The sequence below is a fragment of the Acipenser ruthenus genome, chromosome 21 (genome assembly GCF_902713425.1).
Source record: "Acipenser ruthenus chromosome 21, fAciRut3.2 maternal haplotype, whole genome shotgun sequence".
In the NCBI taxonomy this organism is placed as follows: domain Eukaryota; kingdom Metazoa; phylum Chordata; class Actinopteri; order Acipenseriformes; family Acipenseridae; genus Acipenser; species Acipenser ruthenus.
In genome coordinates, this window is record NC_081209.1 from 10,899,191 (window position 1) to 10,912,514 (window position 13,324).

At 43.2% G+C, this 13,324-nt stretch overlaps 1 pseudogene; it reads left to right on the forward strand.

Moving 5' to 3' along the window:
* The first annotated feature begins 375 nt into the window (after positions 1-375).
* On the forward strand, positions 376-5,085 carry LOC131696708 (zona pellucida sperm-binding protein 3-like; annotated as a pseudogene).
* Positions 5,086-13,324: the final 8,239 nt, after the last annotated feature.

Sequence of the window (13,324 nt, forward strand, 5' to 3'; positions counted from 1 at the left end):
TTTTTTTTTTTTTTTTAACATCAGTCCCTTGTCGCTGTGGATTGAATGTAGAAACATATTGTAGCCTTGCGATCTCGGTTAATGCAGGCAGGCGCACACATGTAAATAATTGCGCTGTATAAATAAGTTCAATGTGAACTCCAGCAACGAAACCTGGAGTGTTAACAAGGCAATAAGGTCAATTTTTTAACTGATGTTAACTGTTGAGTGTTTTTTCTGGAGTGTGCGTGGTATAGGCAGGCACCCACGCAATGGCACAACTCGTCACACCTGTGTCAGTGGTCCACTCAGTGTAAATTGCCAAATCACTCTAATTAATGTCACTAGAAAAGCACCTGGACGGTATTGTTTGGTAGGTAACTGTTGGTTTGAAAGATGATGGCAGTGTTGTTGTGGAAATGTGTCGTGTTTGCGTTTTGCTGTGTACCGTTTGCTGCACCGCAGGAAGGTAATGTGGGCTACTGGCGGGGTTAGTGTGTTTTGTGCCTTATGTTTTGGTAGCACTGACTGTACCGGTACATAATGTTGGTGTGTTAACCTACTCGTTTTACTGCTATGCAGACATTATGTCCTTTTGTGGAACACTTAATAGTGCATATTTGGTTATTTTAAAGAGTATTCAGTTACAAAATTAAACCTTTCATTACATGAACCCTTTAACAAAATAGTTGCATGTTCAGCTTTATTCCAAACCTGTTTCTCCTGTAGCTGTGAGTACAGTCTGCGGCGTGGACTCTGTGGCTGTGAGGGTGTTGTTGGATTACTCTCGATCGGCGTTGCCTCTGGACCCGAGTGGTCTCCTGCTGGGACCCTGTCCTCCATCCAGCAGCAGCGCCGGTAATAACATGGTGGTGTTCCAGTACGGCCTGCTGGACTGCCGCTTTATGCGCATGGTAAGTGGCTTCTAAGGGCTTGTATGTTGGGTTCACGTAAGAAGCGTTCGAGCTCTAATTCCACTGCACCGTATTACGCTGTACACGCTTGTATAAATATACACCTTGTACTCGGAAGCTTTTTCTAGCCCTGCTAATGCAATATTGGCTGTGGTTGTAAAGGCATGTTTAAAAACGTATATTTAAGTTGTCATTGACGCTAGTATGTGTTGCATAACTAAGCAGTACAAACGTATTGGCAGCTGTATATTGTCCTACTTGCTAGAACCAAAGTCACTGTATGTATTTTGCTCTTAATTGTATTAGGCTACTTGTAATTCTTAATGTATTTGTTTGATTGTAAGTAGCCCTGGATAAGGATGTCTGCTAAGAAGTAAATAAGGGTAAATTCTTGTGTGTTTTTATACTCTTTCCTTTAAACAAACTAAATGCATTGTTTTGGCTTCAGGCTGTTGACATGCAGTGTGTGCCTTAACCCCAGTCTTGTAAAGGCTAACCTGGAGGTGTGTCTTACCCTTGAACTGCAGATGAAGTGTTTTAAATCTTTTTATCCATGTCTTGCCCAGGTTACTGCCAATGTTACCAGTTACATGAATGTGCTGACCTACAAGCCCACCCAGAGAGGCTTCTACCAGACTCCATTCAGTCAGGTTATTGTGTGCACCTATACCAAGTGAGTGCTGGACTTGGCTTAAACATGCTGTAACTCCTGTGAAGATGTGTTAAGCCTCTGGGCTGTTCATACATTCAAGTATTGAGTCTTGCATCATGTCTGACATGACTTAATAGTATCTAATTTGTGGATTATTTTTTAGAGCTAAATTTCACAATCTATTTACTGTATTATATAATTGGAGTTATTGCCTTTTAATGGGGAGCAGTTAAAGGCCCATTTTATGGCGCTGAAAGCTATTTCTGTGAAATCAAATGATTTACTGCATTAGGAATTCTGGACCAGCTTCCTTACTGTGAAGGCAGCAAGAGTAAGTTTGCATTAAATATTGCCAATAAATTGTTTACAATTCAGTGTCTTCTGCTGAATGCAAATTGTTTTGGTGTGTTGCTGTTCTAACTAAAGCTTTCTACCTGTGTTCTCCAGACCTGCTGGCTGGACTCCTCCAGTGTATAACCCTGCACTTGGGGATGCCTTTGGGTTTGGGAAGCTGGAGTTTACCATGGGGATTATGAATGGTGAGTTTGCTGTCCTGCAATGTACACTTGGTCTATTGGCTTAGAAAGGTGTCCAGTGCAACCCTAACCTGGCAGGGGGAGCAGCCTGTGGTGCTCATTGGGTCACTTCCTCTAGTCAAGTAGAACAATATTTTGATCTATTTCTCTGGTGCTGGTCAATACTGCTCTGTGCTGGCTAGTGAGATGAGTTGGGTGGGTTTCTGTTCTCATGCTCCTTTCCTTGATGTCACAGATGACTTCTCAGCCCCACGCACCTCCAGTCTGTTCTTCCTGGGGTCCCTTATCAACATCGCAGCTGCAGTGAAGCAGCAATTCCACATGTCGCTGATGGTCTACATGGAAGAGTGTGTTGCTGCCAGCACTCCAGAGCTGAGCCCATCAAGCCAGACCTACCCGCTCGTCACCAACCACGGGTAGATATTCACTGCAAGCTGTGTAGTAAAGGCAACATTTAAATCTGAATGTTTAGCACTTGGGAGCACAGTCCTGCTTGGATTTAGGAATGGGTGTTGAATGGTCAGCTTTGTGAACATGGCAAAAGCTCAGCTGAACTAAACTGGGAAGGCATAGATTGTAGCTGGGCTTTAATTTAGGTAAGATGTCCATGATTTGTGGAAACCAGCCCCAAGTTAAGTTCAAACTTTCCACTAGTACACACAAAGGGTTGGAATGTAATTTTGTACAGGAAGTCTCCCTGGAACACAGTAAGTCTTGCTCGCTCCTTTCTTCTGGTGGTTGTCTGCAGTCCCCGAGTCCTGGCCAGTGCCTCCCCTTGCTCAGTGCTCTTTCTCCTTGCAGATGCTTTGTAGACGGACTGGGCAGAAACCTGGAGAAACCAGCCTGAGTCCAGACCTCTGAGATCCGTCTGGTTGTCCAGGCCTTCAGGTTTACACAACTGAATACAGATGTGAGTATCTGATGGGTTAATCTGTTGTATTGGAAGTCTCAGGGCAGCTAGTTACCAAGATTCTCTACTTGTTTAATGAATTCTTTGAGTATCTGATGTGGTGCTTGTAATGTGCATAACCTTTTTGTAAACAATTTGGTTTCTAGAGCAAATGTTGTTGGTTTTTATTAGTGGTCCTTTTTTATCAAATTATTTTCTAGGTCTATATCCATTGCCGCTTGCTGGCCTGGGACCCTGCCCAGCTCAATGACCCCACCAAGAAAGCCTGTTCCTTCAACCAGAGAACCAGGAGGTAAGGACTGGACCCTGCTGAGGCTTCTCTCTGTACAAGGGGTGCAGGGGCTGTGAGGTCCAGTTAACAAACACCACAGGGACACAATCAGTTCTGTGCCTCCTTACAGTTGTGTGGTGAATTATTGAAATGTGTTCTTGCAGTTGTTGGTAACCGGAGGAAATGAGGTGTGTGCACATGTCCCTAAGGTGGGGTTTCCTGGTCCTGGGGGACCCTTGTGTGTGGTTTGGTTCTCAATTGCTTAATTAAGCCTTTAAGCCAACTACAATTTTGAAGTAACTTAATTAGTGCTTTTTTTTTTTAAGAGATGAAGACAATTAAAGGTTTAAGCACATTGGTTCAAATAATGGTTTGATTTAAGTGAGACCCAGCAGACACAAGGGACACCCCCCCCCCCCCCCCCCCCCAGCACCAGGATTACAGGAGGAAACCCTGCCCTACGGAACCACTTGTGCATCCTAAACAAACCTGGGTATATTATGGAACCTTCAGTGCATACAATTCACTCCAGCATTTTACCTTCATGTAGTGGGTGTACAAATGTGAGGTCCAGTTAACCAACACCATTGACCCAGGATGAGTTCCTTAATCTGCGCTATCAGTTCTGTGCTTCCTTGGTTGTATGGAAAATTTAATTGAAATGCTAGTAACTGGGTGTGAGTGGGGAAACCAACTTCATTATACTGCTCTGTGTAGAAGTCTGTTGCTGTGTCTTTGGGTTCAGTGTCCTGCTCTTGTGTTCCAGCTGGGAGCTCCTGGATAACCCTGGTCGGAGCTCTGTGTGCAGCTGCTGTACCTCCAACTGCAATCTGAGGAAGAGGAGGGACACGGGTACGAATTCTACTTTCTATATAGTTTACACAGGTGGTGTGTAGGTGGTTTTATATCTTTTTTTTTTTTTGGTAAGATTTTAACTTCTATGGTGAGTGACTTTTAAAATGGATGGCAGCCAACAAAGCATGCTCAAATAGGTCTGCCTGAGCCTGTATTGCTAAACAACCATTCCCCCTCCCAACCAGAGGCTGCTTGCTGTCTTGTTGGTATTCTGCTCAATGGCCTGTTGCCATCAGTTTTGCTTCTCTTGGGTAGTTTTCATCCCGCACCCTCTTGGCCTGCCCCCTGGTGTAGTGACTGGTCCTGCATGCTGTAAAGCAACAGGTCCTGTTTTCTAACCAGGCTCCTTTTCTCGAGCAGCTGAAGAGGGACTGAGACACACTGCAGTGCTGGGACCCCTGAGGATCCTTCCTGAAGAGCTGTCTGCTGGAAGCCAGGAATTCTACCAGAGGAGCCCTGCTCTGTCACTGGAGGGTGAGCTCAGCTTGCAGTCTCCAATTGTGTGCACTTGGTTTGCATGGCATTAACTTTCATCTTTACACTACAGGTTCCCTTGTAGTCATGTTGCCTGAACCTGCATTGTAAAATTTCTACCAAAACCCATTCCAGTCCATGGCATATAACCGTAACTTCACTCTAGTGTGCCTCCCTGCAGGTCCTAAAGTAACAGACCCTCATTGAAACTGCTCCTGGGTACTGTAGAGTAGCTGCATTGGGAGCCATTCCTGTTCCTAACTCTTTCCTCCCCAGAGCCCAAGCAGGCTCTGGCCTGGCTGCCTGTCCTGGCTGCTCCCCTGCTCCTGATGGCTGTCCTGGGAGCCCTGTCTCTGGGCTACTACATGTGCGTGTGGCATCATCCCAGACTCTTCTCCAAGTCCAGCAGGGAGCTCCTCGTTCCTGTCCCCGTTGATGAAATGCACACAGCAGTTGGCACGGTTTCCAGCAGCTCGCCAGCAAGGCATTTCTGATTTCTTGTATGTTGCGAAATAAAATGGATACATAAAGACCCTCCTGTCCTGTGAGATTTCTGCCACTGAGTAACATTTTTTTTATCCTGAGTTTGTTTTTAGGGCATCCAAAATCTTTCTGCCAGATAATTGCTCCCCTTGCATAACAGGGTTTCTGTTATTTTTAGTTTGCTAAATTTACATTTAGCATCAAGTGAAAGTTACTTCTACAAAACCAGTAAAGCTGGGCTGGCTAACTAAGTTTGATTGGGCATTAATCTGTACTGGGCAGATAGCCTCCAGAGGCACTGGAGAAATAATGGCTTATTTATTTTTGTGTGTGGGGGGGGGGGACACTATTTAATGGTGTCTGATACTTTACCTGGGTACTTATATACCTCAACATTAGCTGGGAGAGCTTTCAATTTGGTTTTGTAGTTCTGTGCAGGGAGAAATGTTGCTGGACCTGTTAACTGGTGCCATTTCCAACTCCATTTCTTGCTAGTTTGAAAGACCATTATAAATTCCTTCCATTTCAACCCCTTGTATGCAATGTATCCTTCTGCTCATCTCTATACCTCTTGCTCACTAATCTTGTAACTGAATGGATGCATGTGTGTGGTTTTTTTTTTTTTTTTAATTTATTTTAAATAGGCTTCTGGGCTGCACTGTCAATTAGCTGCAGGGGATTTAACTAGGACTGTGAAATTGACAAGCAAATTTAAACTATCCAATATTGCTGTAAAATTGTTCATAAATAGAGTCTCTTTGGGGACCAAAACAAATGTCGAAGTGGAAGAAAAGAAATTGGTGAAACACATGTTCTGGGACCAAGCGTTCAGTGTGAAAACCTCAATCAAAGCACAAACTCCTGTTGGGTGAGTTGCAAGACTACGGACATATTGCCAAGCAAAGGTGGTGGAGAACATATCTTTGAGTCTGTTGGTGCAATTCAATTGAACCTGGAGCTGTGCTGTTGAGCCTGACAAACACTCCTCAGAGATCAAGCTCCACGTTCCCTGTTTATTGCATTAACTCCCCCAGGTTTTTGTTTGTTTGTTTTCCACCTACGTGGGAAGTCAATAGAATTTGAGAAATCCTGGATTTATATGTGAAAATGAACAGGTTTGATGTCGGTGTTTCAGTATCTCTAATTCATTGAATCCCAGAATTTTGGGAGATCCCTACATGGTGCAGGATGCTCCTTCTTGGATGGATCCCTGTATAATAAAATTGGGGCTGGAGGCAGAAAGGTGTCTTCAGTAGAAATGATGGATTAAGCTGGCTCCCCCTGGAGACAGTTTTGTTGTACAGCAAATCCATTGTGTTGCTGCATTGGGCAGCTAACACATGTTAACCTATAGGTGGGGTTCAGGGGGCGGAGCTAGGCACCAACAACCTATCATCTGCTGTCATCATTTAAACCTACCTTATTTAAACATTACTCACCTCTACCTCGCTGTCTTGTGTTTTTTCGTTTTTGGCGTAAACCTAAGCGATTTCAAGACCCATCTACATCTGCGTACCTTAATAATGGAGTACTTACAGCAGTTGTCATCGGATTCAGAGGATTCCCAGGATTTTCTGTCATTAACAGATCATTCTCCTTCAGCTTCAATCCAGGGTACATCCAGTCTCCGTTTTTTCTCCCCTTCTATTTCGGTTACATCTGATCAGGCTCCTGATCAGGCTCTCGACCAGGTTCCAGTACAAATGTTGCCTACCGTTCCTGCCACCCAAACATCGAATCTGCGGCGATCCAAGCGTCTTCGGCCTCAGGACGCCCCTCCGGATCGATTGTTTTGGAAGGACTGGCCCATGAATAAATTGATAAAAACCCTCCTTAAAAATGGTAATGCGATTCCGGCAGGGAGTGATAGAGAGTCTCTTTTCATTCTCTATTGCAATTCAGTCTCAGCAGAACCAGTCTTTCCTCCGAAAAAACATAATCAGCCGCACCCAGCCATTCAGCGTCCTAAAACAGACAGCAGGCAGTCTATTCCGGATCTAACCACCCCCACAACTAGCACCGCTAACCAGCAGCCAGCCATTGAAATCCAACATTCGCAAATATTCAACGAGATAAAATCATTTATGCAGCCTTTTTCCGATACTCTATCTTCGGTCAGTTCTCAACTGTTGGATCTAGAAAAAAGGGTGTCTGTTATGGAACAGGGAAAACAATCTACAGCGCAGTCATTAATTTCAGCATCAAATGCTGCAGCGCCGCCTACAGCTTTTTCCGGTCCAGCCCTAATTTCAGCCAGCGAAGCAAATCCTCCAATATACAACCTCGCTACTGCATCTACATACGGATCCTCCTCTCCAACTGCAGCGAGACGTCACACTATATCTCCACAAATCAGACGTAACATTCTCGAAGGTAAGGACATTAATCTTGTTTCACTATTAATGATGACTTCGGAATTCTTGGACCATAGAGTAGTCGATTGTGGAGAATTGGCGGTAACTCTAAAATCCAGAGATCCCAGACTGCTTAAAAATCTTACATTAGGGGAGTTTGTCCTTGCTTTCTCCATATTCAGAAATGTGTTATGCTCGGTATATCCTAACCGCAGAGCTGAATTGGAATCTTACGAATATTACATCGTGAAGCTGTCTGTCAGATACGGAGGGACTATGTTTTATGAGTATCATAAAGCATTCTCTGCAAAAGCAGCAGCGATATTGGCAGCAGATAATCACATCATCAATTGGGTAAAACCTGATCCAGATCTATTTAATAGAATTTTTGGTGGTTTAAGGGCTAATGCATGTGGGGTCTGCGCTTCAACAGCTCATTCAACAGCCCTCTGCCCTAAAGCTGCAATTGCATCAACTTCTAAAGCACCCGGTTTTGCCGCTAATTCATACAGATCTTCAGTACCTAATCCTATACATTCTTCAGCTCCCCTCGATCAATCTACAAGGAAAGACAAATACGGACGCAGTATCATATTTTCAGGAGGAAGACAAATCTGCAACAATTTCAATGCAATTTCACTTCTGTTCGAATAGGCAATGCAATTTTATCCACATGTGCAGCAATTGCGGTGACGCTCACGCTAATACAATCTGCCCTTTAAAACGCAAGTGACTTTCCCCGATGCTCACCGTCTTTACTCCTATAAGCATCCTGGCGTTATCAAGTAAATTACAGAATCATCCCGACAGTAACTTAATTAATTACCTGATCGACGGATTAAAAAATGGTTTTTCAACCGGTCTTACTCAAATTCCTTTTTCCTCATTCAAAAGCAAAAATCTTTATTCAGCAACTCACGATCCACAATCAGTGCAGTCTCTCATCGAAAAAGAAATTAAAAAAGGATTTATAGTCGGTCCATTTTTTCCTCATTTTCCAATATATAGAATTAATGACTATCGGCATTGCCACAAGGAAAATGTCAGGAAAAAAGTGTCTCATTATTGATTTATCAGCACCACAGGGGTCAAGCACCAGCAGCATTAACTCATTAATTCCCCAAGATCAATTTTCCCTGCATTACATCACTATTGCAGACGCAATACATTCTATTAAATTAGCAGGTCGTGGTTCCTGGTTAGCAAAAGCAGATATATCAGACGCATTTAAAGTAATGCCAATCCATCCTTCTCTCCGTCACCTGTTCGGTATATGCTGGGAAGGGAAGTTTTATTTTGCCACTCAATTGACTTTCGGCTGCCGCAGCAGCCCGAAGATATTTGATACCCTGTCGGAAGCATTATGCTGGATTCTTCTTAATGTCTATCATGTCCCGTTCTTGCTCCACTTGCTGGACGATTTTTTAGTAATTTCTCCTCCTTCAGATGCACCAGCAGAAGCGATTTCCAATCTTAAAAGCTTATTTTCTGAAGTTGGCGTTCCGCTTTCTGAAGAAAAATCAATCGGTCCCCTTCATTCTTTGGAATTCCTTGGAATCATTCTAGATACAGAAAAGTTTGAAGCCCGCCTGCCTGAGTCTAAACTTAACCATATTCGTTTGCTCATTCAGGATTTTCAGATCAGTAAAACAATTAAAAAAGGGCACTGCTTTCATTGCTGGGTTACTTTAACTTCGCAATAAGTATCATTCCACAGGGGAGGACGTTTATATCTCGGCTGCTAGCGCTGGCATCAACAGCAAAAAATCTGGACTCCTATTTAAATATCTCTTCAGAAGCTAGGAAAGATATTAAAATGTGGTCTGCGCTTATTCAGCACTGGAACGGTCTCTCTATGTTTTATGATGATTTCATTTCAGCTCCTCACGATATGGCTTTATTTACTGATGCCTCATCTCTGGGATTCGGAGGTCTATTTAATAATCAATGGTTTTGCAGTACATGGCCTGAGGAAATCGAGAACATATCTCCTCATCTAAAATCCACAGCTCTGCTAGAGATATACACAATAGTAGCAGCTGCCCAGCTATGGGGTCATCTCTGGTCTAAGAAATCAATACTATTTTACTGTGATAATTCAACTACAGTGCAAATTATAAATAAAGGACGTTCCTCCTCCACTCTTATAATGCAGTTGCTGCGGTGGCTAGTATGGATTTCAGTCTCTAATAACTTCCGCAATACAAGCTCGCCACCTACCGGGCATTTTTAATAATGCAGCTGATGCTCTTTCCCGTTTACAGATTTCCAAATTCCACAGTTTGCTGCCCTCAGCTCTGCAATATCCAGCAGCAACGCCACAGTTCAATCAGCTGATTTTCAACTAAATCCAACTATTAATAAACTTCTTAATTCAGCTCAAGATTACATGGCATCAGCACTTGCCCCATCTACCAGATCCTTGTACTCTACAGGTTGGGCATGTTATGTAACTTTTTGTTTACAAAGCAGGATTAATCCTACTCCATTCAACCAGGACTGGATCATGGCGTTCATAGTGCATGCAAAGGACTCTCTACATCTGGCACCAGCTACAATCAGACTATATTTGTCAGGAATTCAGCATCAATTTCGCTTGATGTCCATCAATTCCCCAACTCTATTATCAATTCCAGCGGTTCGTCTCCTTTTACGAGGAATTTCCAAGTGCTCTCCGGCTCCTTCTTCTGCTCGCCTGCCTATTTCTATAGACATTCTCAGTAAATTGATTTCAATTCTCCGCCACGGCTGTTTTTCTCCATTTGATGATTTAACTATGGAAGTCATATGTCTATCTGCATTTTTTTGATTTTTGAGATGTTCTGAATATACAGTTCCTTCTATTGCCAGCTTTCCTACTCTAGGTATCCGCTGCAGTGACCTCAAGCTCATCCCAGATTCTCATTTCATCTTATTTCTTCGCATTTCAAAAACAGATCAACTGCGGCAAGGACAATGTATTCAGCTTTCTAAGATCAACTCTCCTCTGTGTCCCTTCACTTCCATGTTGAAGTACATTGCAGAACGCAAAGCCATTTCATCCTCCGACCCTTTGTTTATCAATTCAAGCCGGTCCATTGTATCAAGGCATTGGTTTTCAACACACCTTTCCACTGTGGTATCCAGAGCAGGTCTTCCTTCGCAATTCTACACTCCTCATTCATTTAGAATAGGGGCAGCCACTTCAGCCGCAAAAGCCAACATTAACCAGCAGTTAATTAAAAATATGGGGCGCTGGACTTCATCAGCAGTTGAAAGTTATGTTCGTTCTTCATCATCTGAAATATCCTCCGCACATCAGTCCATTGCTAGTATGTCCGGAGTGGGGACGACCTTTCTGCCTGAGCCACCAAAGATTTCCCCCTAAGAAATAAAATTAAAGAAAGGGTTTTTTTTTCTTTCCACTGTGCAGAGGGTCTTCACATAGTCATTAGGGTACAGTCTACTAACCCCTTTGTCACGTTAAGTGTTTGTTTTCTTTCGTCTAAATGTTTTCTCTTTTTCTTCTTATGCATTGCCGGTTCTCTCTTTTTTCTTCATGTTGCGTCAGCGGGGAGCCGGGGTCCATCTTTTGGGGGGTTAGTGATTCCACTTTCTCCAACCCTTTGTTAAGCTCCGCTTCATTTACCTCATAGAGGAGGGTTCTCCATGAGTCAGAGGGGACCCCCGGCCAAACCCTTCCATCTGCATGTATGTTTCTTTTGGGATTCTTCTTTCAGGTCTGATGCCTCTATGTGAGGGTCCCCAAGCGGTGGCATCCCTTGTGTTTGTCGGGTCACCTCAAAGACGGTGGCCCCTCTCCTGTTTGTCGGGTCTCCTCAGCAACGGAACCCCCCTTCTATTATGTTGGGCTTTGAAGAGGCGGAACACCACGCATTATATGTTTTAACAAATACTAACTTTATGTTTTCTTTCCGGTTCGCGAGCCTCTTCGTATGTCGGGTAACCTCAAAGACGGTGCCCCTCTTGGTATGTCGGGTCACCTCAAAGACGGTGGCCCCCCTCCTGTTTGTCGGGTCTCCTCAGCGACGGAACCCCCCTTCTATTATGTTGGGCTTTGAAGAGGCGGAACACCACGCATTATATGTTTTAACAAATACTAACTTTATGTTTTCTTTCCGGTTCGCGAGCCTCTTCGTATGTCGGGTAACCTCAGAGACGGTGCCCCTCTCGTATGTCGGGTCACCTCAAAGACGGTGGCCCCCCTCCTGTTTATCGTGTCTATCGATCAAGTAAATGTTGGGCCTGGAAGAGGCGGAGCCCCTCTCTCCATGTGTATATGTTTACTAACTCTGTCAATAAACACTATCAGGTGGCATAGCTCCGCCCCGTGAATTTCCTGTAGGTGAGGTTCAGGGGGCGGAGCTAGGCACCAACAACCTATCATCTGCTGTCATCAATTAAACCTACCTTATTTAAACATTTGTCACCTCTACCTCGCTGTCTTGTGTTTTTTTGTTTCCTCCTCCTCCCTCCTCCTCCTCTAGCATCTCAACCGCCTTTGCTTCGGTCTCCTCTGGGGGGTTAGTGATTCCACTTTCTCCAACCCTTTGTTAAGCTCCGCTTCATTTACCTCATAGAGGAGGGTTCTCCATGAGTCAGAGGGGGCCAAACCCTTCCATCTGCATGTATGTTTCTTTTGGGATTCTTCTTTCAGGTCTGATGCCTCTATGTGAGGGTCCCCAAGCGGTGGCATCCCTCGTGTTTGTCGGGTCTCCTCAAAGACGGTGGCCCCCCTCCTGTTTATCGTGTCTATCGATCAAGTAAATGTTGGGCCTGGAAGAGGCGGAGCCCCTCTCTCCATGTGTATATGTTTACTAACTCTGTCAATAAACACTATCAGGTGGCATAGCTCCGCCCCGTGAATTTCCTGTAGGATGCCTATGTTGGTAGTGTGTTAGTAGCTCCCTTAGCTGAAACAATGGATTGCAGACAATGTCATATAGTATTACATTGGTTTCATAGCCTGCCTGTTCAAACTGCAGACATGCTGTAGGTTTCAACCTATTCACAAGTTGACAGATTTTTGCTTCGTTATTTCCAGTAGTGTTGGTTCAAATCTGAATTTTAGAAGAGCAATAATAATATGTTTAACTTAACACATTTAAAAATATGTATACAATAATTATACAATATAAAGAATTAGACAGTATCCATCCAGATTATTAATAAAAACAGCTGCTACTGAATATTAAAATGCACATGGCATGCTAAGAAAAAAATAATTAACCATATATTATTTAATAGATGCCTGATTTTTTTTATTTATTATTTCTCATATAGGTCACGTCGACAAGATAATGTAGGGTGTTCCCCACGCATTATCTTTTTTATATATATATATATAATATGCACGTTATTAGACAAGACCGATAGTTACACAAAATATATACCACTGGTGTACATATTACACTCGGTGAGGATTCGGTCAATCGCCGAGAGGAAAAAAAAATCGGGATTTGAGCATTTACAAATTATCAAAGAACGAAATGAAAGGTTAATTCGGTCTTTGAGTAAATTATGGTGCTCAAATTGCGAAATGGAAAATACCAAACAAGCAAAGAACGGAAACACAAAAGGAGAGACACCTTCTTTGGTCTGTGAGTAAAGCGATATAATTGCGACATGTGCTTTGAGGAAATGCGCAGTTGACAAACCGATTTTGAAGATGGCGCTTAATCAGTGAATAGCAATTCATTGCGGGGTGTTAAAAATGGGCATCAAGTGAAATACAAACTTCAATAAAATATTTTGTATTGAATGAACAGGAAATCCGTAAATTATATTTATGCGACACGTCATTGATTTATTATTTATGCAGGAAGTTAACCCAAACAATTTAGGAGGATAGTGACCTCAAACACTCAACTTCAAGCGAGTTTCAAATAACGTTTGT